General features: G+C 49.0%; 1 long non-coding RNA gene and 2 other non-coding genes across 3 annotated transcripts in view; 2 read left to right on the top strand and 1 right to left on the bottom strand.

The window, feature by feature from the left end:
• The first annotated feature begins 3,975 nt into the window (after positions 1-3,975).
• TRNAA-UGC (transfer RNA alanine (anticodon UGC)) lies at positions 3,976-4,047 on the top strand. Its single transcript has one exon. It is a non-coding gene; the product is annotated as a tRNA-Ala (tRNA).
• Positions 4,048-4,285: 238 nt separating this feature from the next.
• Positions 4,286-25,849, bottom strand: part of LOC135318678 (uncharacterized) — a 54,906-nt gene continuing 33,342 nt past the window's right edge. The window contains exons 4-5 of the long non-coding RNA XR_010376949.1: positions 5,083-5,236; positions 4,286-4,965 (exon numbers count right to left, since the gene is read on the bottom strand). This is a non-coding gene — a long non-coding RNA (uncharacterized LOC135318678). The remainder of the gene's footprint in view (positions 4,966-5,082; positions 5,237-25,849) is intronic.
• On the top strand, positions 13,077-13,149 carry TRNAV-AAC (transfer RNA valine (anticodon AAC)). Its single transcript has one exon. It is a non-coding gene; the product is annotated as a tRNA-Val (tRNA).

The raw sequence follows: 25,849 nt of genomic DNA, 5'->3' as shown, positions 1-25,849 counted from the left end.
AGTAGTTAGTAACTACAAATCCCAAACTCCCAATTTAACCCTCCCCATCTTTCCCCCTAGTAACCATAAGTTTGTTTTCTATGTCTGTAAGTCTGTCCCTGTTTTGTAAATAAGTTCATTTGTGTCCTTTTTTTTTTTTGGATTCCACATACAAATGATATATGGCAGTTTTCTTTCTCTTTCTGACTTAGTTAGTATGACAATCTCCAGGTCCATTTGTGTTGCTGCAAATGACATCATTTCATTCTTTTTCATGGCTTAGTAGTATCCCACTGTATATAAACATATATATATATTTCTCACAACTTCTTTATCCACTCATCTGTCAGTGGACATTTAGGTTGCCAGGAAATCTCCATTGTCAACATGTAACAGGTATGATGATAAACTGGACTCCAAATGAGAGCATAAGAGCTCCCCAAGGTGGCTGAGGACCATTCTTCAAAAGAACAAGGTGAGCAGGATTCTGCCTCCAGCAGAGACCAGCCATAGTTATACATGGCTTCTTGCTCCGTCAACAGCGTACAAGTCAAGACTGGGAAAAACTCTGGACTAGATATCAGGAGATCTGGGGTTTGTCTCACCTCCTCCATTCACCAGCCAAAAAGTCCTGACCTTGACACTCAACTGACCTGAGCCTCAGTCTCCTAATCTATATGCTGGGGTAACACAACCACCCTGCCAAGCTCGCAAGCTTCTAAACAACAAATGAAACAATGAAGTACTTTGCAAACATAAGAGAACTGACCATTTCTGTAATGGGTTGATCAACAGTAAATTCACCTAACACTTGAAAATACATTAAAGAATTTTAAATAGGGAAGGAAACTCTGAAGCCAGCTAATTTTAGAAATAGGGAAACTGACTTTCGGAGAAGTTGGGAGCTTTGTTCAGTTTCACACTGAGTTATGAGCCCAGCTAGCACTGGAAGCCAGCATTGGGATTTGCACTTTTAGAGCGACGAATGCTCCAAACATGCTCACAAAAACGCAGTGAAGGCAATTCAGTTCATTTCCTTTGATTTGGGTTTCCAAAAAATGAAGATGTACACTTACCTCCTCAGACACTGAGTTACACCTCTGATTTATTTTAACCTAAACTTAATTTCTGTAGATTTTGAGGGTTCTAGATTCCTTCCCTTAAAAAATAAATTTTTTAATTAAAAAAAAAAAAGCTGCCTGAAAAGAATACGGAAAATCATAGAGAAACACAGGTCTTGGGTTTTTCCGCAAGCTGGGAGCTCTCACACCAGGTTCCAGATACAGTGTTCTCCTGAATCTGACCTGAAGTCACTGGGTCAATTGATCACGTCCCAGGAATTTGGAGAGCTGCCAGGACTAGCAGAATGAGTTACAGAGTCACAGAGCGGTGCGGCCCCATCACAGGAAAGTCACTTCCAGCTTGGAACAGACTGCAAATTCCTGCCTTCTGAGTGGTGTTTCGGATGACTGGGAGCTGGCCTGTCTGTGGGCAGTCACCAGAGCAGCAGAAGGAAGTCGGGGGAGCAGGAGCATTCCTACTCCCTGCCCGAGACCCACAATCACAGACTAGAATGACTTTCTGGTGCTCCCCCAAGCCTTGCCTTGACTTAAGGTTTTTGATTTTTTAAAAAATGCCAAATTTCCACTTGCCTTCCTTTTGAAACACAGAAAGCGTTTGTCCTTTAATCGCACCAGAACTCTCCTGTCCCAAACTGGAGTTTTTCCAAACTGGCTGCATCGCAGCAACGGGGCTGACAGAGCTTCGCGGACACATGTCAGAACCTTCAAATGCTCACTGCGTGCTGAGCCCTGTGCTAAGTGTTTTGCGTGCCTCAACCCATCTGATGTCACATTCAACCTCAGGAAAGGGTACCTGTATCACCATTACAGCCAAGGAACCTGGAATGGTTAAGTAACCTGTATAAAGTCAACAACTGGTAGGAACTTTACCAGGTTCGGTCTGACTCCAAAGCACAAACTCTAAACAAGCTGCATAGATAGAGCCTTCTCACCGCCGCCAGGCAGAAAGACCATCAGATGGACAGAGGAGCGTTGCGGATCTGGCCTTCGTTTTGTTGGTTGCAAGGCCGGCCCACGTTCCCAAGTTAACAAGGTTTTACAGCCCTAACTTCTGGAAAGTCTTCCTTATGTCAAAATGTTTCGTCACCCTAATTCCTGCCCCCTGCAACCCACAGTCCTCCGAATTCCCAAACTCTCCTCTGAGAAGTCAATCTCAGGCCCCAGTCGCATGAAGTAGATCCCACGACATCACAAAGGGACTTTTGTCTAACTTCCATCCTTCCATCGAGGTGTCAGCGGTGTTCCTTGCTCTAATCTCAGTAAAGAGCGTGACTGTCCTCTATTTTGTGCTGCCCTCGCAGTTACAATATGTGCTTACAACGGCTGGTGTAAAAGGTGATTAGATTTTTCCTAAAATCCTAGAGCTTGAAAGGGCTTGTAAATTTTATCTTTTACTTCCTCCTGCCTTCAGACAGAACCCCCCTGAATCAACAAAACACAGAAGCCCGCCGTGAGATCTGCAGGAGGAGTGAGTGTTAGTGACCTGGCACGTGGTGGATTCCTGCCCAGTGAACGACAGGAAAGAGCTGCTCTTTTTGTCTGTTTTATAAACTTGGAATATGCATTCGATTCTTGTTTGGAAAAAACCTTTAAACCATTCTGATGTTTAAAAAAAGCAAATAAATGCTTAAACCACTGATACCACACATTTACTTTCTAGGCAGGAAACAGGTCCGAAGAGCCTGAGTGGCGGGCCTGGGTCACACTTCATCCACGGCCCGTCTGCTGCAGCAGCCACGGCCTCGGCCACCTGACTCCATAGCTAAGGCCTCAGAGAGCTGTCATCATTGGCCCCCGTGCTTCTTTCCGGGTACAAGAGCCCCACACCTGTCAGGAGGTGCCTGCCTGGGACGAGAGAGGATGCCCGGGCAGTGCCAGCAGCCCCTCCTCTGGAGGCGGCCGTGGTCTTGGACCGGGCAGCCCGGTCTCCAGGCTGTTGCTGTGGGAGGTGGTGTCCCAGGCTGGGAAATCTTCCTGCTGATCAGATCTTCCTCTCTGCTGTAACTTTTTCCTTCCTCCAAGCTGACACCCAGTCCTTATCTCAGGTGAGGCCACGTCCAGGGCGCTGACCGTTGAAATGTTTCTTGGAACACAGTTACAAGGCTCATGCCTTCATGGAGAAGAAAGCGAGGCGAAAAAGGCACCCAACGATCGCCAAGCTGGTTCTAAGAATGAGTCCTTATCTGCTCAGGCACAGCTCTGGCCCCGGGGGCTGGTGTCAGCTGTCAGTGGCGCAGCGGGGAAGGAGAGTGTCCCACACAAAGGTAAAGATGCAAAAAACAAAACTTATGAGAGAGCTGGGACCTTGAAGCCGTGGCTGCACCAGGCCGAGGTACCACCATGGAAAGACAAAGAGGTGTTGGAAAATTCGAGCCCGGCGCAGGCTCCTGGAACAGAGGGATTGCTCAGCAAACACTGGTCAAGTTAGAAATGTCTGTGCAGGGTTTTTCCTCAAGGAGCCCCTACTGCAGTGAGGGGGACGCTAGGTGTGTTTGAAAAGCTAAGTGGCCGTAAGTTTCCAGTAATAGTTCCAAGCAGAAAAAAAAAAAAAAAGAAGAAAGAAAAACAGGTGATACAAAATACTACATGGCCAGTGGCTAACCAGATTCTAAACAGTGGACTCAGTAATTACTAGAAGAGCTCAGAGGGGCGGTTCAGGCAGGAAGGCCTGGCAAGACTTGGCTTAATAATATCCATCATTGATTAAGCACCAACTACCAGCCAGAGTCTAAGGATTTTACTTTCAAGAACTCCACGAGGTCTGTATAAATATCTCCACTTCCATGTCTTGGCTACTGTAAATAGTGCAGTGAAATTAGGGTGCCCATCTTGGTCTAGGAAGATGTTGCGTGGGATGGAATGGAATATAGGTCAGCCATAAAAAGAATAAAATATTGCCATTTGCAGCGAGCTGGGAGACATAGCTCAATGGTAGAGCATGTGCTTTGCGTGCACAAGGTCCTGGGTTCAATTCCCAGTGCCTCCATTAGGAGGGAATAGAGAAGAAGGAAAAAAAAAAAAACAGAAATATTGCCATTTGCAGCAACATGGACAGACCTAGAGGTTATCATATTAAGTGGAGTAAGTCAGACAGAGAAAGATAAATATTATCTCATATAACTTATATGTGGAATCTTAAAAAAAAAAAAAAAGAATGAATCTATATACAAAACAGAACAGACTCACAGACATAGAAAACAAACTTGTGGTTACCAAAGGGAAAAGGGGAGGGAGGGACAAATTAGGAGTACAGGAGTAAGAGATGGAAGTCACCATACATAAAACAGATATGCAACAAGGATTTACTGTAGAGCACAGGGAAGTATAGTCAATACCTTATAATAGCCTATAATGGAAAATAATCTGAAAAAATGTACACATATAACTGAATCCTACGTACCTCAGCTATGGAACCAGAGCGGGAGTGAGGGTCTGAGTCCAGCCAGCCCTCTTCCGGAGTTTCCTCCACTTTAAACAACAAGGAGGATTTGGATCCAGGCAAAAGGAAGGAGCACTCATTCCAGGCAGGTGAGGGGAGCACCTGACATCAGAGATAGGAAAGTCAAAAGCACACTTGAGGCCATTAACAAAGAAGGACTTAGCCATTTCTAGAATGGGTAACATCATATCATCTCATTTAACTCTCACAATAACCCCGTGAGGTATGAAGCAGCAGCATTTCTAACATAGGGATGAGACTATAGAGGCACAGAGAGGTTAAGTAACTTGTCTCAGATCACACAGCTGGTACGCGGCAGGGGTAGGATTTGAACACAGTCTGCACTGGAAGTCCATGCTCTTAGTCATCACGTTATAGTTGGAAGTCTTTGCTGTGAACAGGATGAGAAGGGCTGGCTTCACTGTGGGCATGGCCTCACGTGGCAAGTGTTTGCACTTCACCCTTCTGCAGAGAAATAATTGAAATTATAATGAAATAATAGCCCTAATAAAAAGAAAACAGCATGAGAGCAGAGAAGACCCCTCCGCAAGAGCAAAGTCCAGACAGGAAAGGGGCAGCCACCTGTTTGCCTCTTGGAGTCCTCTGCATCTTCCGCTTCCGTAACAATCCTGAGATCAGAGCAGAAAGGATCTCTCTGCTGCGGGGAGGACCAGCAGGAAGAAAGGAGGGCCAGCCGGGCTAGACGCAGGATGCAAAACGGGAGGCTGCGGGGAGCCTGGAAATAATAGAAGAGGAGCATGAGGAGACAGGAAAAGGAAGCATCAAACGTATCTGCTGGACGATTTGAAGAAAACAGTTGATGCTGGTTGTGGCTGAGTCCAACCAACGCTGGATGCATTTTCTGACCCACAACACAGGCAAAGAGGTCCTCCCAAGAGGAATGAAGCAGAACGTCTGAAACTCCTTCTGCCCTGGAAAGTCAAGGACAGTCTGTCGCCATGTTCCTGCCTGTCCCCTTCTGTGTGCCCCTGGGAAAGGATTCACTGGCCCAGACGAAGGCCTGTCCAGTGACTTACTCCAAGGAGAAAGACAGGACGGGAGGAGCGGCCACAGACGCAGTCCCAAGAGCCTCCAGACTCTTCGTAGACTTCCCCGGGAGGTGCCCCCAGCATCCACAGGGGCTTGTCCTATGACAAGGAAATTTCATATACAGTTGACCCTTGAACATCATGGGTTTGAACTGGGCGAGTCCATTTATGCAAGGAATTTTTTTTCAATAATTATATTGGAAAATTTTTGGAGACTCACAACCATTTGAAAAAACTCACAGATGAACCACATAACCTAGAAATATTGGGAAAAGCTAAGAAAAAGGTATGTCAGGAATGCATAAAATATATGCAGATACATCCAAATATGAAATATGTGCTCATCGACCGTTTATGTTACCGGTAAGGGACTGAGCCCCGGCGTGACTCCGTACCTTCTCGTGGTCACACAACTACTAAGGAACAGGCTCCAAACTGGACCCTGCCGCCTCTTTTTCACGAGGAGAGGAAGGCGGGTCACGTGTCACCAGTTCACAGGTGAGGAGATCAAGGCACTGACATCCAGGCAGGCAGATGGCAGGGCGAGGTGAGAACCCCGGGCCCACAAGCCCCAGTTCCCTGCGGGTTCCGCCTCCCATAGCCGCACTCGGCTCACTTGGTGTTTCCCTCACCGCATGGCAAGTTGCTCGAGAAAGGGCCCTGATGGTGCCCAACACCAAGGCTGGCCCCTAAAGACACAAAGCCTGTACTGCTGGCTCGCGGGGTGAATGGCCTGTTGTAACGCACCTCTTCAGGGCCAGCTTTTCACATCTTCAATCCACCCGTCATGCTGTCTCCAGGGGTAAAGCACTAAGGCCGTTGCTTCCTTCTTCAACAAATGCAATCCTTTTCCTCCTTTAAGACACAGCTCAAAAGCCACCTTCCCCACAGAACCTGCTGCATTTTCTCCACGACAGTCCCCCTCTGCCTCTTCACGCCGCTTGGCTGGGACCGCTGCCCTGTACTCGTGGGTGTCTGCCCAGTTATCCACTCTCTGAGGTGCTGTCTTATACACCTTTATGTTCTTAATAAATGTGGATAAGAACACATAAAGGAATGCATGAATTGATGGATGGGTTAGTTAATGAATAAATAAACGTGTATTGAGATAACAGGAGAGAAAGATGAAGTTTTGGGGCGCAGGGGTTACATGGTACACTGTTCAGAGGGGGAAAACAGTGTATTCCATGTCAGAGGCTCCAAATGCTACACAGAACTTGATATCTGACTTGCTGTGTGACCTCAAAGAAGTTGCTTCTCCTCTCTTGGACTCTTTTTCCTTGTGGTTAAAAAGAAGGGTTTCAAAAGACTAGAATGGCTGCAACTCCCCATTCTCCGATTCTGTGAATGAAAAGTTCACCCTTGGCAAACCCATTAACGGATGTTTTGCACCTCCACCCTTGAAAACAGCCATTCTCCTCCACAGGCCTCTTATCTGAAGCCACCCTCCTCCGCCTCGTCCCCACCAGGAGCGTTGCTATCTCACAGGGGACCCCCTCCGGGTGTTTGTGAACAAAAGCGAGCGTCTTATCGAGTCGCTCTCTCAGGCACCATCCCGCCCTTGGAAAACATGAATGGATTTGCAGACTGTGTGGCTTCTGATAGTCTTCCCATCCCAGGAATGGCGCGCAAGGCGGCCTCGGCGTTCTCAGAAAGATTGTGCAATTTCATGCTGCTATCGGGGCTGACGTGGAGGCAGCTCCTAGCCCTGGACCCTTCAGCTAAGTTCAACTTCGGGTCGAGTCAGGGGCCCCCAGCAGTTCAGGGGCACAGGATCCACAAGGAAGAAATTCAGGGACGTTGCCAGAAGCTAACAACAGTTCCCAGCTGTTCCCAGCCGCCTCCTGCCATTGAAGTAGCCGGGAGCGGGGGTCTTCACACAGACGCAGCAGAAGGAGGAGTCAAGTGAACGGCGGTGCCTCTGGGCCAGAGTAGGGGGCAGGCAGCGAGAACAGAAGTCCCTTTGTTATCGGCAGCTCCTGCACAGGAGACCTCCCTCTCCCTGGACCCCCAGGGGACCTGGACATCAGTTGTATTAACGCACTCTCCCCCTGCAGTGACTTGAAAACCTCTGCTTCCAGCTTGCCTGTGGCCGCGAGCCTGACTGACATTCCTTTTGGAATCCATGCTTCGAAATGCTCTTAGTAAAGGTAGTCCCAGAACTGGGCTCCCTCGAGTGGGACTGAACCAACACCTACCTGAGAGTGAATTTTGCTTGGAACCCCCACCCCCACCCCCACTCTTTGGCGAGCTCCTATTCAACCTTCACGTCTCATCCGTGATGTCCCCACTTCAGAGAGGCCTTCCTGGCCCATCCTCCACAAACCAGCGCAGGCCCCTCCTCCCAACACACTCATCCGTTGTTCCTGGTTTTGTTGTTGTCTTTCCTTCTTGGAACTCAGTGTGGACGTGTGCGTGTGTGTGTCTGTGGACATACTTGGATGGGTTTACTGATTCTTGCACTTGAGAGCAGATGAGCCTAGAGTTCCGGGAACCCACATCATTTGCCAGGAGTGACTCTGGTAAGACCAGGAGGTGGTCTTGCTTCTGGACCCTGTTCCTCTGCTCTCTCTTCCAAGCTGGGCACTGGATCGGTCGGAGAAGGAAGCCTGGGCGCCAGCTGCAGGCGCCCACTCTCGCCCCACTGAGCTGGTTTTCACATCCTTCTGGGCCCCAGGGGTTTTACAGGGTTTGTGATGAAGCGGCTTCCTTTGGATGCAACCCATTAGCAAATGAATGCTGGGTCTGCTCTGCTGGGTTCTGTGGGTGCCCCAGGGGAAATACATTCTTGACTTAAAAAGCGCTCCCTCCAGAGCCAAGTCAGGGAGCAGAGTTCCCCCACAGGGAAGCACGGGGTGCAGACTCACAAAAGTGGCTCTGACACCAAGTGGCTCTGTCATTTGGGGCAAGTTACTCCCAGTTCTTTGAACTTCACCTTCCTAATCTGAAAATATAGATTCTTAATGATGATTGTGAAGACTACATAAGATAAATCACACAAAACTTTTTTGGCACCTAAGTCTTCATTCTAAATTAGGTTTCACCGCCATCCCCTCTGGTTTTTCTTTTAATATACATATATATTCCCTTCCATATTCTTTTTCAATATAGGTTATTACAAGCTATTGATTATAGTTCCCTGTGCTGCACAGTAGGACCTTGTTGTTTATCTATTTTATATACAGTAGTTAGTACCTGCAAATCTCGAACTCTCAATTTATCCCTTCCCACCCCCTTCCCCCACTGGAAACCACCGTAAGTTTGTTTTCTATGTCTGTGAGTCTGTATCTGTTTTGTAAATAAGTTTGTGTCTTTTTTTTTTACATTCCACATATGAGTGTTATTGTATGGTATTTTTCTTTCTCCTTCTGGCTTACTTCACTTAGAATGATAATATCCCAGTCCATCCATGTTGCTGCAAATGGTGTTATTTTAATCATTTTTATAGCTGAGTGGTATTCTATTGTATAAATATACCACATCTTCTTTATTCAGTCATCTGTCGATGGACATTTAGGTTGTTTCCATGTCCTGGCTATTGTAAACAGTGCCATTATGAACATTGGGGTGCATGTATCTTTTTGAATTAGAGTTTCCTCTGGATATATGCCCAGGAGTGGGATTGCTGGATCATAGGGTAGGTCTATTTTTAGTTTTTTAAGGAATTTCCATAATGGCTGTACCAAACTGCATTCCCACCAGCAGTGTAGGAGGGTTCCCTTTTCTCCACACCCTCTCCAGCATTTATCGTTTGTGGACTTTTTAATGATGGCCATTCTGATGGATGTGAGGTGACCTTTTGGCTTTGAAATCTTTGTTTCCCTCCCCTATTTCCCATTCCATACCTCATTTGGTCTTTGTCCCATTCTGTTATTTTCTGACTGTTCCTCATGTGATCAAGGGCCTTAAGATTCTGATCATCTCTTTTGGGGGGTGACTCCCACTGCCCAGTGGTCAGCATGCAGGGGAACCCAAAAGAAGGAGCAATTCCATTTTCCTGAGAGAGTCAAGAGCCGTTGCATAGAGGAGGTGACTCTGGCTTCATCACTGAGTGTGAGGCTACCGCGTGGAGGAGTGTGAAGGGCCCTCAGGGGTGGAGTTGTTGGAGCGTCCAGATCAGTGTTGCTGAACTGAAGCTCAGGGCTGGGCCAGGGCAGCAGAGGAAGAGGAGACTGATGGGGTTTCATGGGGCCATGAGAAAGCTCTGGCTATCTCCCTAAATCTTTGAATGCCATCCTATGCCTCTGGGAGGGCTTTAAACACAGGGGAGAAAGGCCCATGTCTGTTTTAGCTGCAGCCCATGCTGGCAGTGGGCAGGATGGACAGGAGAGAAGATAAACTAGCGACGACGAGCCAGTTAGGAGGTTATCGAGGTGAACCCAGGCGGGATATGATAAAGGCCTGGATCAGAGTGAAAGAGAATGAGGATGGAGGCAGGGGATGGATCAAGGGACATGCCTGAAACGCAGGGGTCTTGGCTACTGATTGGGGAGGGAGGCAATGGAAAGACAGTAGAAACCTGTCGCTGAGGTTCTAGCTCCAGGTTTCCAGGGTCACCAGGAACAGAGACGTCGGCTGCAGGAGAGGCACACGCAAAACAGAAAGGAAAATGAGTAGAGTTTGTGACAGGCAATGTTAGAGTTACCTGTGGGACATCCAGGTGACGTCCAAAGGGATGCCAGCAAATGGATCTGGGGTGGAACCGAGACATTCAGATTGGAGATACAGTTCAGGGCACTGCTTGTCATGAAGGTGATTGACAGCATTTGTAAGAGTGGATGAGATCACCAGGGGAATTCACACACGTGCTGCAATTCACAGGACTGCGCGCCAAAATAAGTCAGTTTTGCTCTACGATCATTTTAAAAATAAAATCAACAAAACACATATATGGAAAAAATAGAATCAATAAAATAAAAATTACAAAAACTCCTCCTAGCAACAGTGGAAGCCCCTGTTAACATTTTGGCCTATTTCCATCTAGTTTTTTTTTTTCTTATGCATTTTTTTCACCTGAAGTTGTCTGTGCAAATTATAAGTACATATGTAATCTTTCCTAATTTACATTACATTGTTTAAAAATTCCACCTGTTGAATAAATAAAATGGTGCCAACAAAGGGAAAGAAGGAAGGAAGCAAGGGGGGAAGGGAAGGAGGGAAGAAAGGAGGGAGGGAGGGGGAAAGGAGGAAGCAGGGAGGGGCCCCTGATATCCATTAACCCAGCAGAGGGGAAAGACAGTATAAACCTGAGAAGAGGGTATGATTTCTTTCAAATTCAATATAAATCCTACCTAAAGCTTCGAAGTATACATCCTTTTGGAAAGCTCTCTCCCCAATTTTCAAGGAAAAAAACAGCTTGCTGATTTTTTTCTGGAGTGGAAGGAGGTGGCAGTTTCAAGCCACTGACCAAAACTCCCCGCGTGTGTAGTAACATCGTCATCTGCTGGACATGGATGGTATCACCACAGAGCGGAAGCCTGGGAGCCCAGACCGTCCTAACAGCCTAACCCAGGAGAGCCTTCATCCTGTCGCCTCCCCCATCATCTGCCACTCCCATGCCCACAAAGAATTAAGCATCCAACATCACCAGGGAACATAGGGGTCTGAACCCCACTGAATGCAAGGGGCGCTGGACGTGACTGAAGGCAAGTTGGTATGTTGGTATGGAAATCAGGGCTGCCGAGTCCCAAGCCCAGGGTGCTGCTAGCGCGGTGAGACTCAGGTCCGCCACACAAGACCACAGCTTTGCCACCAACCAGAGGAACATCTGGGGCTCATCAGAGCAACGTTCTTGGTAGTAATTAAGTCGATGGTTACACCTCCAATTGCCAGATCCCTCTCTCAGTTCCTTACTAAGTGCTAGACTGTGTGATTAATTAGCCTCTTCAAACTCTATACCTTGGCAGAGACTATCTGCACAATGAAGGAAGCTTGGCCGGGCGACGCCTGTCTTGGAAGACCATGGGTCCTCAAGACCCCACTGGGAGAAGTGGTTTGAGGGGAGAGATTTTTCCTTACCCGCTTCTATGAGACCACTGGTCTGCTGACACAAGACCAAGCCCTGCCATGTCACCACATTTGAGCTTTGGTTGTAGCCCGAAGATGGGCTGTGTTTTAGTCTCTCTTTGTGTAGGTGACCCACTGAGAGCCCCTGGATGGACAAGGCAGGGAGGCTCTCAAACAGAAAATGAGCCTAGAGCCCCAAACTCCTGGGTTTGGTTTCATGTAAGCCCTGAGACTAATACAATCCTTGGGTCCAGGCTGCAGCCAAGTAGACAGGTGTGGGCCTAACAGCTGCATCCGGCAAGGGAGGAGGGCAGGCGAGAGGTGGCATCGCCAAGCAAGCAGTCGGCAAAGGCAAGGATGAGGGAGAGGAGAGCTCAAGGGACCACTGATCCCCCACCAAGTCCCAGGGCACATGCATGAGTCCTGACCATGACTGCACCCTCGGGGGCTTCTTACTAGAGACGCCAGTAATGACTTAGCTAATGGAAACTCCCAGTAAAAGAGAAAAGGCTGAATTTCCTGCTCACTGGCAAGCAAAACCACGGTTAATTCAATTCTTGGGCTGGATTCTCAGTCTCTCTACCACACCTGAGTCCTCCTCTCTTGCTTAATGACTCCATGCAGAGAAACAATGGAGTCGTCAGGTTTTTGGTGTGTTATGCTTTCATTTACAGAGCATGTATATTTAGTGCCTTCGGCGGTCAGGCACCACGTGGACACACACAGGGAATACGGCAGTCAGGGAAACAGACTCAGGCTCTGTCCTCCTGGAACTCAGCCACGGGAGGGGCACAGGCTCTGGGACCAGACAGCTGGGTTCCCGTGGGCCACTTCCAACCTGAGTGATGGGGGCAGGTCACTGAACCTCTCTGTGCTGTTATTCCTCACCTAGAAAATGCAGCTCTTAATAGCTCTGACCTCATAAGGCTGGTGGATATTAAGGTTGTAGTTAAGAGCTTACAGCTGTGCCAGAAACATACAAGCATCTAATAAACATAGACATCTATTATCCCCTGACAAGTCCCAAGGGTCTTCATTCTAATGCAGTAACTGTCCTGAACAGTGTGGACCAGAGGTTTGGAAAAGGGAGGAGGTTACCCTGAGGTTGCACTGACTGAAAACATGACTTAGATATTGTGGGAGGCAGAAGAACGGTCCCCAAGACGTCCATGACCTCAACCCAGGGACCTGTGAGTTTATGTGGCTGAAGACACTCTGAAGACGTGACTTAAGTTTAGGATCTTGAGATGAGGCGCTTGGCCTGGATTATCCGGGGGGGGGGGGGGTGTCCAGTGTAATCACAGAGGCCCTGACAGAAGGAAAGCAGGAGGTCAGAGTCAGAGAGCAAAGGTGATGTAATGATGGGGAGGCCAGGGAGAAGAGGGGAGGTGCTGTGATTCCTCGGCCATAAGTCAAGGAACTGGGAAGCCTGCAGGAGCTGGAAAAGGCAAAGAGGCCTCTGGAAGGAAGAGAAGCCTGCTGACACCTTGGTTTTAGCCACTTAAGATTCACTTCAGGTGGGGAGGGTATAGCTCAGTGGTAGAGTCTGTGCTTAACATGCACAAGGTCCTGGGTTCAATCCCCAGTCCCTCCATTAAAAATAAATAAATAAACCTAATTACCTCCCCCACCAAAAAAAAAAAAGAGTAAATGTATTTGTGATTCTGATAGAAATGGCCAAATTGCCTCCACTGGTAAGCAACTTGTATTCCCATCAGCAATGACTAAAAGTTACTACTAAAAAAAAAAAAAGAATCATTTCAGACTTCTGGTCTCCAAAACGACAGGACAATAAATTATGATCTTATTAGCCACTAAGTTCATGGCAAATTTTTCTCAGCAACAGTAGAAAACTAATACAGATGTGAATAAGAACATAAGCTTATTTCCTTACAAATGTACCTTTTGAAACATAATGTAATGGAACAGATAAAGCCCTGGGCCTGGGGTTTGAATCCTGCCTCCATACATTACTGTGTGTCTTTAGATAAGTTTCTTAACCTCTCTGAGCCTCATTGTTCCATCACTAAAATAAACATAATTATTTCAAGTGTTGGCTGCAAAAGTACACAGTGGGCACTCAACAGTTGCATCACTCTTTCCATAAAAAAGTACAGTGCCCTCTCCCCTCCCTCCAAAAGCTGGTCATTTAAAAGCTCCAGCTCTTCCACACTTTAACGAAAGGGATTCACTTGTATGCAGGCCACTGTCCATTTCTAAGTACTCGGCTTCTCACTACTGTTAGAGGTTGGGGCTGACAACCCAGATACCACACGTTTGCCTGAGATAATATTTTGGTTTCTGTTACCATGGCCTGCTGATAACCTGAGCTCCACCCGGCCGGGCTCCCCACCTCCACTCGTTAGAGCCGGAGACCCTGCTGGCTGAGAGTCTGTCCTCTGCTCTGGGGCACCTTGTCTTCGGCACACCAATTCACCACCCTACTCTGGAGTGCTGGGGAAATAAGATCAGAACCATCACATGCTCGTTGGAAATACCGCTGCTACTGTTACTGCTACCAACAATGACGATGGCCGGCACACACTGGCTGCCGGTGCAGAGCTGCAGACTTTGCAGAAGACCATGGCAGGGGAGTCTTCCACCCCTCCCAGTCTTTTCCTGGGAGGGAGTTTTAATGAGAAGAAAAACATTGCCTCTGTTAATATAATAGGATGCTGGAATCATGCAGTAAAGGTGGTCAAGACCAGCAAACAAAATCTTGCCCTATAGATGGCTCACTCTTAGACGACAGAGAGTCTCCGCCCCACTTCCTTCCCCCCAACCCAGCTCTTCCCCCACTTCTAGCTACAGAAATGGACTCACAGGCGCTACGGCATTCATTCCGCCCTAAACACAGCCAAAGAGTAACAGGATGGTACTCATGGAACCACAGGGTGAACTCTTGGTGGGGAGTGAGGTGAAGACAGAAGGGGAAAGAAAGAGGGTTATCAGGGAGGAGGGACTCACGGACGTCCACATCTGACTGAGGACTGCTCTCTCTCGCCCATCCACTGGACCCTCTCCGTGCAGAGTCATCTAATTGTGTGGTCTTTATCCTGGTAACAAACCACATCTTACCATCTTTCCCAAGGCTACAGACGAGCTAAGACACTGCATGCATACACCTCGTTTCACGGAATTCTCACAAGAACCTGTCAGATGGTTTTATCATTCCCATAATAGAGATGAGGGTTTGATGCCCAAGGTCAATGTGTCCAAGGGAGACGCACATCAGAGCCAGGATCCAAACCCCAGCCACCCAGGGCCCTCCCCCTCCCCAGGCGCTGCCCTACCACTGTGGCTGGCCCTCAATTCCCCTCCCCACGACAGTGTCCAGAGCCAAGAACATTTCCAGGGCCTCTTCCGACAAGGCCCCGAAGTCCTGGGTGGTCTGGAAACCTTGAAGCAAGCTATGAGCTTTATCCCGGAACAAATGAGGCACGGGAAGGGAAAGGTCCTTAACGAGCTGGAAACAGCTGGGCCCAGCTGAGGAGCAGGATAAAATCAGCTCTCAGTGCAGCACTGCCTTTCCAGAGGCGGCATATCTACCGCAGGGGCTTGGAGGGAGGCCAGGGACGCTTGTGGAGAGCGGGCACTGCTGGTCCGCACAAGTGTGGGGAAGGGATGGCAAAAGACGCGGGCCAGCTGCTGAGGAGAGGTGGCCCTGGGCCAGGAGGGCTACAGAAACGTCCCTGCAGCTCTGGGCACAGACAGCAGCCAGGCTGACCTTCCAGGCCCTCCCTGCACACACAGAGGGTCACACTTCCCCAGGGCACCTACTGTGCGTGGCAGGCACTGTGCTGTGGCTTTCAGAGATGCTCTCAGAGACAGTCAGAGAGTTTCTCAGGGTTTAAAAAAAAAAAAAAAGTCCCTCTGTTCCCAGCCTGAAACCTTAGGGTTTCACTTGAGTTTCATCTCCACTTAGGGATTCAGCTTGAGTTCAAGTCAGCCCTATCCTGGACCTTTTTCTTTAAACTGAACCTGACCACACAGCCCTGCTCCTCTGAGATTCACATCTCATTCTACATCTTCAGTGTCCATAAGAATCACTGATTTCATAGGTCCAGTTAGGAGGCTGGGAACTTGGATCTTTAACAGGCATCGCCAGATGACTTTTTAGGCAGATTACCCCAGACCACACTTGGAAGGTGCTGTTCCTTCTGTAGACCACTGCCTCAAAATCCTCCTTTTCTAGACCCCAACACTAGCCTGTGGTACCAACCCCTCTGCTCTCAAAACTCCTGGCTTCTGCCCTGACTTCCAGGCCAGCATCCAGCATCTCCATTTCAACAGCCCAGCGGTACCACCAACACATGGTGGATTGAGTCTGGAACCTCATCAGGCACCTGACTGAGAGAATCTGCCCTGATTCCACTAGCTGCACTGTGCCCACAGGGGGCTGCCTGCAGGAGGACCCTGCCTTGGAATGTGTCCTGCCTGGTGGCGCCTGTCTTTGGCTTGTTGGACCCCCAGCGTCCTTTCCTCTCTCACTTGACTCAAGAATCTCTTCTCCAGCCTCAGTGCCTTTTCCCCACCCCACCCCAGCCCCTCCTGATGCAGCCTTGACCCAAAAACACTTCATCATCCAAGCCCGCTCCTTGCCCACCAGGGCTCCATGGCCGGGGAGAGTCCCGAGGCTTCCAGCATTCCTGGGCGCCACAGAAATACGCCGTCTGGCAGAAAGGAGAAATAGAGCAAAGAAGTGCTTTTCCGAGTTTGCAAAGGAAGTAGGTCAAATAGCAGGAGAGAATGGATAGGCCATCGAAGTCTGACACAGGAGCCCCGGCAGGGGGGAGGGGGGCATTTCTTTGAAGTTCCTGGTCTCAGCTTAAATTTGAACATGCATTCTGCATTCTGCGCCATCACAGAGCTGTGTTGATTTGAACACATAATTAATGTTTTAAATCAGTTGTAACTAAGAGGGGGAAGTGAATAAATCCCTCTCATCATGAATCTGGGTCTTTGTCTACTGAATAACTTGATTTTGAGACAGGAGGGGGAGGGGCAGGGCACCCTGAAGGAATGACATATCAGTTGAGGACAGGACAAACTGGTTAGAACCAAGATGGCAGAAGATTCACCGTCCAGTGGACACTGAGCCTCATGGCACGCCCACAGGAACCATGACAGTTCCTAGGCTGACCATAAAAGGTCAAAAAGTGGGGGGAGGCCCGATTCCTGGAAATCCCTGCCCCTTCCCCAGACTAGCTGGCGTAACCCTCCTACTCATTAGCATATAAAATTATCAAACCCATAAAAACTAACAACCCCGCACCTCGTGGTCACTCTCTGGCCGTCTCAGATGGCCCGCACTCTGTCTATGGAATGTGCATCTCCCTGAATAAACTAGCTTTCACTTTACTATGCCTCACTCTTGAATTCTTTCCTGCTTGAGGCAAGACCTGTTCTCTGGCAATATCTTGAGAAGTCAGGTTTTGACATTCCAAGACGGTAGAAAGATTCTCTGATTCATCTCTCAGAGATGCCCAGAAAGGGTGAGGCGAGGTGCCTATGGCGGAAGGGAGAGAACAGTGAGAAGCCAGAGGATGACGTGAGCCGGGGTCTCGAGAGCTCCATGGCGCACTTTGGATTTAAAGAGGAGGGAAGTTAAAGGAAGCAAGGAAGGTGGCATTGACACCCTGACCTGTGATCGCTGGTCCCACGGATGCAATAGAACATAAGGGTGAGCACAGCATAAGGGAAGCACAGGAAAGGACTGACCTCCCCCTAAACCAAAGGAAATCATCTTCCTCACTTCACAGAGAGGAAACCAAGGCCCAGAGAGAAGCAACCTGCCCAAGGGCATCGGCCGAGAGTCTCGAGCCTAGATGAGCTTGGCCTCAGGCTGGGCCCCAGGCCCGGGCTCTGTCCCCTGTGCCACCTGCTCCCAGCCCCGAGCGTCTGCCCTGACGGCACCTGGCTTCTAATTCATCATGAGGCTTCAAGGGCTCCTGTGATGGGCACCAACATGCAGCGCTTTGACCTGCAATAAATCACTGCGGCTAATGGTCCTCTTGTTCCCGATGACCAGCTGCAGACGGCCCTGTTCTCACTCACTCGTGCAGTAACACAGCTGAGGCTGTGGCTCACCTTGAGGGACGTGTGGGAACCCAGAGAACGGAGAAAGCCGAAGGCAGCAGCTGGGCTGGAATTCCCGTCCCCTCTCCCCGTCTCCTTCCCTCCTCCCTCCCTCCCCCTTGCTTTCCTTCTTTCTCCCCTCCTTCCTTCTGGCATCCCACAAATAGGACACCATAAACAAACAACTGCAATGGTAAACAATGATGCCACCACCTCGGTCACTGGGAACATCCCTCTAATGTAACAGGGTCCCTGGAAGGTTCCTAGGGTCTTACACGGTCTGGAAGCACTTGGAGCAGACTTGGTGATGGCCTCCCGTCCACACAGGCAACAGCAGAGATGCCCGTATCCCCAGGTGGTCCAGACTGGGCAGCTCTCTGCTGCTTCTGGGCCAAGCTCCAGCCTTGGGGACCCATCACCAGCTGCCTTGGGTGGCAGCTCCCGCAACAACCAGCCAGCTGTCCCTCACACAGACCTTGTGGCCTCCCTGATGGGCTGCCTGGACCACCACTGCCCTAAATCCTGCAGACTCCTCTCCGGTCCCGAACCTGGGAGAAGCTCATCCAGGTCTTGGGGGCCAAGCTGAAGATTTTCCTTGCTTCTCCTAGACACTGTATCCATTCTTGAGATGTCCCTTCTCCTAAGGACACAGCCTAATCCATTTACCTCTCCGCGCTTCAGTTTCTTCTCCTAGAAAATGGTAGTCCCTACTCACAGGATTGTGGAGAGATGATCTGAGCTGGGGTAGGTAAGGTATTTAGAACACTGGCTGCCGTACGGTACACATCACAGACATCACATAAGGGATTGCTGTCGTCATCAGTGGTACGGCAGCTGCTCCCCCCCACCCCACCTCCCAAAACCGGCTCCTTAGGCTGCGCTAGTGAGAATGTAACAAGGAGAATGGTGGAGGTGAGCATACTTATGCAATCTCCAATGACCAGACCACACAGGGTATATCCCAATTTCAGGGGGAATATTTTAAGAGAAATTTAGATAAACTGAAGGACATTCAGAGGAGATAGATCCAACTGGTGTAGCAACTTAAGACCTTCTCAGATGAAAAAGGTCTGAAAACCAGAAATGGTTCATCTGGAGCCGAAAAGCTTGGAGTGAAGGGGTGGCGCAGAGGAGGGGGGTGCCACAGAAGTGGTCCTCAGATACATAAAAGGGCTGTTTCGCCATCTTCATCTTTGTGTCCCCAGCTCCTGGTAGGATGCCTGGCACTTAGGTCACACTTAAGAAATGTCAGCAAATGACTAAGAAGGCGATCAGGAAATTCACCAGCCAGTGAACACATTCAAAGGGATAACATCTGAAAGGTCCTTGTAGGCAAGGACCTGATAGAAGAAATTACAAGGAAATAATAGAGTAATTAACACAAGGAAATTTTAAGGATCATTTTTACCAAGAGTCAGGGAGTTTTTTGCCCTTGGAGGGATGTCAATTTGTGCTCAGTTCAGGTCGATGAGCAGGACGGTGGTGCTGCCACATCAGAAGACTCGCAGAGGATTGCCAACTTTTTGCCCACCATGGATATGAAAACAAATCCCAATATCATGTGCTATTGTAGTCATTCTGTTTCTTTTTTTTTTTTTTAAAGCATGTTGACATTTTAACAAGAAGGAAGAACAGGATCTCAGAGTGAAGGAAGTCCTGTCAATTCACGACCTTAGCTCTTTGACGCCTCAGGCTAGTCCCGTCACTCTTCCATGACCCAGTAGACGCCTCACTCGGCAGCAGCAGTCTGAGGGTCGGTGTTTGAGAACGAGAGGACTCAGGGACTTCCACGTCCTTTCTCTGCCTGGGCATTTATCGTTCCCGTTTCATAACTGGAGCCAGGCCCCTAGGTGGTACTCAGTATGTGTTTGTGGAAGGAATGACTGGATTTCGTGCAGTCATTTGATATCAGGAGCACCCCTCACCCTGAGATGGAAACCTGCCTGGATGGACACAGAAGCGGGACACCTGTCCAACACCCTTGAAAAATGCATGGAGGAAAAAAGCAATCAAAACTCAGGGGGACAGAGGAGAGTCTCCCGGGCATGGCTCTGGCTGACCTCCGGAAAGCAGGATTCTCTATAGCGCCTGTATTTCCCCCACCGTAAGCGACAACCCTCCTAGTTCTATAGTGTTCAGCAGTCAACATGGTGCCTTCTCGTTCACTCCATCGTTTGTTCATTCATCAAACATTTATGGAGCAGTAACCCTGTACCAGGCTCTGTGCTAGGTGCTGGGAGACAGAGTGGGGCAGGTGCTCCTCACCCAGACTGACATAACCTTCCCTACCTCCCCAGACACAGGGGGCCCTGCTCTGTGCTCCCCTCGCTAGACCGTTAACTCCTACAGAGCAAGGGCTGCATCTTTTTATCTCCGGATGCCCAGCACATTCAAGGATGACGTGATTAGAGGACAGAAAGAACCAAGGTAAGCTCTGCTGTCTCTCAGCTAAGTGCTGTAGCTGTTCACGTGGGACATCTCAAAAATAATTGATTAGATAAGCTCCAGATGCAGGGAGAGCTACACAATTTGGGGGCCACTGCAAAACCGAAACACAGGAGCCCTTGTTCCGAAAGGAGGATAGCAGTGCCCTTAGAGGAACTAAAATATAAAGTTTTTTCCTCCCTTTCATGGCCTCTCTTTCAATCAGTCACAGTGTTTTTGATTTGCTATTTAACATTATTTTAAGGAAAGAATTTTGGAAGTAAAGTTATTAGCATGAACTTTACTGTTCTGTATTTCTATTGTGCATGCCAGTTTTAAAAGCAAATATAAACACATTAAACTCTTGTAGTAATCTATAATGAAAAAGAATATGAAAAGGAATACATATGTATGTATATATGTGTAACTGAGTCGCCATGCTGTACACCAGAAATTACTGCAACACTGTCAATCAACCGCACTTAAATTTTTTTTAATGGGAGAAGAAAAGAAAGATTTTTAAAAAATGGATAAGAATACTCTAAAGTCCACCTAGCAGAACAATAAGGAAGATTATTTAATAAAATTATGAAAAAGAAAAAAATAAATAAATGCATTTAACCATCAAGACTCACTGAAATTACACAATTTGAATTTGGTAGTTTAAAGCTCATTCTTACCAGAACTATGGAAACAGCACAAACGAAGTCAACTGTTTTTATTTCGCCTCTTGACGCACACACATTCTGCCCATCTTCTTCCTTTGATTTACTGCTGACAAGGAAGGACTTGGAGGAGACAGAACTATGGGTGGCCCCATCTTTAACTTTCGTTCTCTGCCATGGTCCTCAGCACAAGTGGGGACTCACACCAGGAAGTGACACACTTAAATACGGATAGGATAAGACTCCTCAGTGGTTCATGCTTCTTAGAACACCATTGCCTTCTTTCTGTGTCCAAACCAAATCCTAGCTCAAACGGAAAGCCTGGCTTCTGGGGGCTGTCAGCACCTCCGCTTACTTTGGCGTAGGTGTAATAGGCCGCCTTGTACCCATCTGAGTCGTGCTGGCCTCCCATGTGTCATGTCCATCAGAATTCGGTGCTCCTAGGGCATCAAAAGCCCTATCTGTGATGCAGCGTGAGGCGCGGCGGGCACACCCACTGCTCATGCTCCACTGTCCCATTAGGTCCACTCACAAAATGCAAGGTTAAGGATAAAGTTCAGGATTTCAAGACTGGTTGCAGAGCATTAAACCAAGCACCAGGCCCTTCTAAGAACGGGACCCCGTGTGACTGACTGCACGAGTCACATGCCCACGAAGCCAGCTTTCCTAGATGAGACCAAAGGCTCACAGCCAAGGGAATGGCCCCTGAAGCCGGATGAAGCCTGGCTGGAGCATCAGCAGCTCCCACAGACGAGTCTGTTAGGCCTGGGTAAAGAGGGGGCATTGATAACTTTGGGGAGTCTCCTTAGCCAGGAGAAAAATACTCCAGGTCCTGCCAAGTGAAGGGTGATCAAGGCTCTGTCCCACCCCGGGGAGCTCCAGGGTGAGTCTGGGGTGAGGGGCAAGAGGAAGTAGATGCAATCCGCCTAAGCCCAGCCTCAGAGGAATCTCCTTGAACCTGCACGGGGGGGGGGGGGGGGGGGGGATGGCCAAGAGACACTCCCAGGCCCAGCAGGGCTCAGAGCCCCCGGCAATTCCAGTCCAGCCACGGAAGAGTGTCTTCATGTCCCCCGATGAGAGGTGCTACAGGGGCAGAAATGGGAGGGCACTGGAGTTCGATGGGCCCCGCATTTGTCCCTGACTGCCTCCAGGTGGGTTTCCTGCTATCACAAGGCCCACTCCTGGCCCTGATTCAAGCACTGCCAGATGGAAATTTGGAATAGCATCCTTAACCTACAGCAGACAAAACGGCTGAACTTCCTCTTCAAGCACAAAGTAGAGCTTTAGAACTCTTTCATATGCTGTTCCCTTTGGAACGCCCTTCCCCAGAGAGGGTTATACATCTGGAATAACCCTCTCTTTCTCTTAACTGAGACCTCAGATTATCGGCAGTGTTCTTTGATCACCAAGTCTAGGGAGGTCTCCCAAGGTTCCTTGATGCTCGAAACGATGTGTTTCTTGCTCATCTCTGGGTACCAGCATCTAACATAGTGCATGAACATGGCTGATAACTAGTAAGTATTTGTTAAATGAACGAATGCATGAATGCTAAATGAAGTAAATATCTTTTTCTTCTCCCCTGTGCATGTAGTTCTTTTCTGGGTGTTTTGCAAATGTAAATTGTATCTCCCATTAGGATGCAGGCAGGGTGAGCATTATAGATTTCTTTTGTTTCCAGCTCAGGAATGCAGTACAGTACAGTGCTTGTATACAACACTCAAAAAATGTTTGATGAGTGAATGAATGAATGAATAAATCACTGAATGAATGAGCAGTTGGGCACTTGCCCAAACTGACTGGACTGAACTGAATTAAGCAGACGTGCGTGTGAAGCAGTGCCACCGTCTCACGACAGCGAACATGTGTTCTGCATTTGTCCGTGGGGCTTTCTGACGTTTGGTTCCCTCACGTCGTCGTCCCCCATCAGCCCACTAATGGGATCGTAAAGGAAAGGGATTCAGGGTCCTGGGCTTTCTCAGAGTCATCAGCTCAAAGCCCTTTTCACGTGAGTTCCTTGACTGGACCGGGTGTGGAGAGACGAGGAAAGGTGATGAATGGCCCCAACACGAGGAAATTCAGATACCTGACTTTGTTCTTATCTCGGGAAGAAGGCGGCAGCCTGAAAGGGTGGGCAGCAGGCAGACTGAGTCATGATGAACTAAGAAAGTCAAGAATGTCCCTTGATAAATGTTTGCTGGATAAATGAATGGATGTCTCTGTTGCTTATTACCTTTTAAGTGAATAGGGTCAAAGGTTGGTATTAACCCAAGGCTCATGGGGTAAGATATTCTTTGTGACCTTGCAGGAATTATTACCAAGGGCAGGCTGGGCCAGCCAGTTCACATGGCTAATGAAGGCAAGGTCACAGGTTTGAGGCCCCCTAGAGACTAGTTATCTGCAGGCAGAGGGAAAATCTGCTTCAAACCACACTCGGTGTGCTAACACTAAGGCTGGACAACCCTCTTGCAAATTCATGCATTTATCCGGGAGGGGACGGGAGGGGACGGGAGGGGAGCGGGTCACGTGGATGGCTGAGCTGAACCCCATCAGAGGAAGATAAGGGAATTCCTGTTCGCATTTGCACAGGACGTCTGAAGGGTGATGACGATGACAATGCTAGTAGCATCAGTCGGGAAGTCGCTCTGTGCCGGGCAGTGTGCGTGGATTTCCTCACATAATCCTTACAAGCAGGTATAATCGTCCCACTTCCCAAACAAGAAAACTAAAGCGTAAAGAGGTAAATGAGATGCTTTCACACCCACTCTTATTCATGTCATCTAACTGGATCCGAGGCAGCCCTGCAAGGTAAATTTCATTCTCCTTTGACAGATGAGAAAACCGATGGAGGAAGCGACTTGCTGACTTGCCCACGATCACCCAGCTGGGAAGTGGCAAAGGCAGGTGCACGTGTTCCCAAAACCAATCCCATTCTCTTAACCACGAGACTAAGAGGCACGTTATCTCTTGACAAGCAGATTAACAACATGGTCTTTACCAAGGAAAAAGGACTCGTTCAAAACCAATGAAAGCAAGGCATCTGACTGTTGCAAAGAACTGCCAGCTAAGGCATCACCCAGGCTAATCTCATGGCTTCGGCAGAGAAAGGGGACAGTGATATGCAGAAGAAGAGACCGCCTTAGACCCAGAGAGAGGGCCTTATTGCAAGTTCCAGCTTCACCATTTACCGTGTGTGCTGGGCATGTGACTCTGCATCTCTGGGCAAGTCAGGCCCTGTTCTAAATGCCTTAAGCTCATTAGTAGTCCTACTCTCTGGGTAAGAAAACTGAGCCCTACAACAGGCTGAGGAGCTTTTCCAAGGTGCCGTTCAGACAGCGGCTAAGTTGGGGTTTCAGTCCGGGTGCTCCAGCTATAGTGCCTGTGCTCCGAACACAAGAATATAATAATAATAACACCGCTTACCTCGCAGGCTTTGGGGAATCCGATGCATGTCAAGTTCATCACAAAGTGTCTGGCCTGTAGTATTTATTCAACACGGGTTACGTTTTATCCTTAAATGAATTTCCAGTCTCAGGAGTCATTCTCATTTTACACTAGATGCTTAGGAATACCCTGAGTAGCTACATCTGGATAATACAGACATGGTCCCGAGTGGTCCAGGATTTGAAATGCACATTTTGTGTTGCAAGTCCTAGGCAAGCACCCGGCCCAGCAGGCTGACCCTGGTGCGGGGTGTGTTCCCGAGTGATGGGGGCCAGCTCCGGGTTTCCACCAGCCGCAGAAGACAGAGCACAGCGATCAGAAATCAGGAGCAACTGATGCTCAAAGTACAAGTCTACATCAAGGAGGCCTGCCTTCCGCCTAAAGGACCTGAATCATTGGGCTGAGGCTCAGAAACAAAGCTACACACCCTGAGGAGACCATCTTCCTAGGACAAGACAGGGCTGGGAGGAATCTGCACCGTGAAAACAGGGACTTCGGCACAGAGAATGAGGGAGGGACAAGTGGCTGCTGTCAGGATGGCTTCATCCCAGTTACCAGGCAACAGGGCAAAGATGGGGAGTAGGGGAGCAGCCCAAGGGGGACCTAAATTTTAGTTTCATTCGACTCATCTAGGGTTTCTCAAAACTCTCCTGCCTTGGGACAGCAGGGTCCTGAGAGCCAGGCATGGGTGGGAGGCAGGCATGGGCGGGAGGCAGGCATGGGCGAGGCCGAGAGGCTCCAGCTGATGGGAGAAGGTGCTCACTGAGGCTGGGACCCAGGCAGGGCCCCACCTATTCCGACTACAGCTGGATGAGCACCGGTCAGAAAGGTCAGGGTGGGGATTCCTGCCTTCATATGACCTAGATGCCTTCCAACTCTGCAGTCTCCTGATTGCAATCCCCTCACTCCCCCGTGCTGCCCCCACCCAGTTATCTTTGGGCTTAACCAAGGCATCTCGGGACTGCTTACATGATAATGCTTTTGTTCCAAATACAGAGACAGCGCAATTCTCTGAAATCTGAACCTGGCAGAGATGCCCCCGTGAACCCTCTCCCTATAAAGTCAAGGCTCATCCTGAGACGGGCAAGCCCACAGTCGTGCGCCGTGGGGAGCCCGGAGCCCCTAGAATGGCGCCAAGTCTCTCGAGGAGCAGGGATGGGATGGTCCCGCCATCAATGGAGCTCTGTGGCCTCTGTGGGAAGGGAGGAACGCCCTGTCTGAGGAATGCAACCTCCCGGCCGCTGAAGACAGCCCCTCTTTGCCATTATGAAACCCCAGACACTCTGGGTGTGGTGGGTTTTTTTAAAAGCGCATTCTGCTCCCACTGAGGAACCTTGGAAATGTGGACAGCATACCTCCCCAGCCATTAAACGCCCAGACAGCTTGAGACAGAGACAAGAACAAGGAGCCAATGAGTTTGGGGCCGAGCGTCTCAAAGAAATAAACATGCGGTGAAGGTATTCCCATAGCCCGTAAGTACTGTCTTTCAGGGGCGGAGAAGGAGGCCCAACAGCCCGCCCCCACCAGCCCCCGATACAAGGGTGACACTGTGTATCCAAGGAGCAAACAGCCGGGCACGGCAGCCAGCTTCGCCAGCCACCCTTTAATTTATAGGCCATAAATGATGGAGCTCATGATCTATTGCCCCTGACACGGGGGGATTTATTCTGGCTAAGAGCACACACA

This window comes from Camelus dromedarius, chromosome 20 (genome assembly GCF_036321535.1).
Source record: "Camelus dromedarius isolate mCamDro1 chromosome 20, mCamDro1.pat, whole genome shotgun sequence".
In the NCBI taxonomy this organism is placed as follows: Eukaryota; Metazoa; Chordata; class Mammalia; order Artiodactyla; family Camelidae; genus Camelus; species Camelus dromedarius.
Note: the sequence above shows the minus strand (reverse complement) of the source record. Positions and strands in the feature narration are given on the sequence as shown.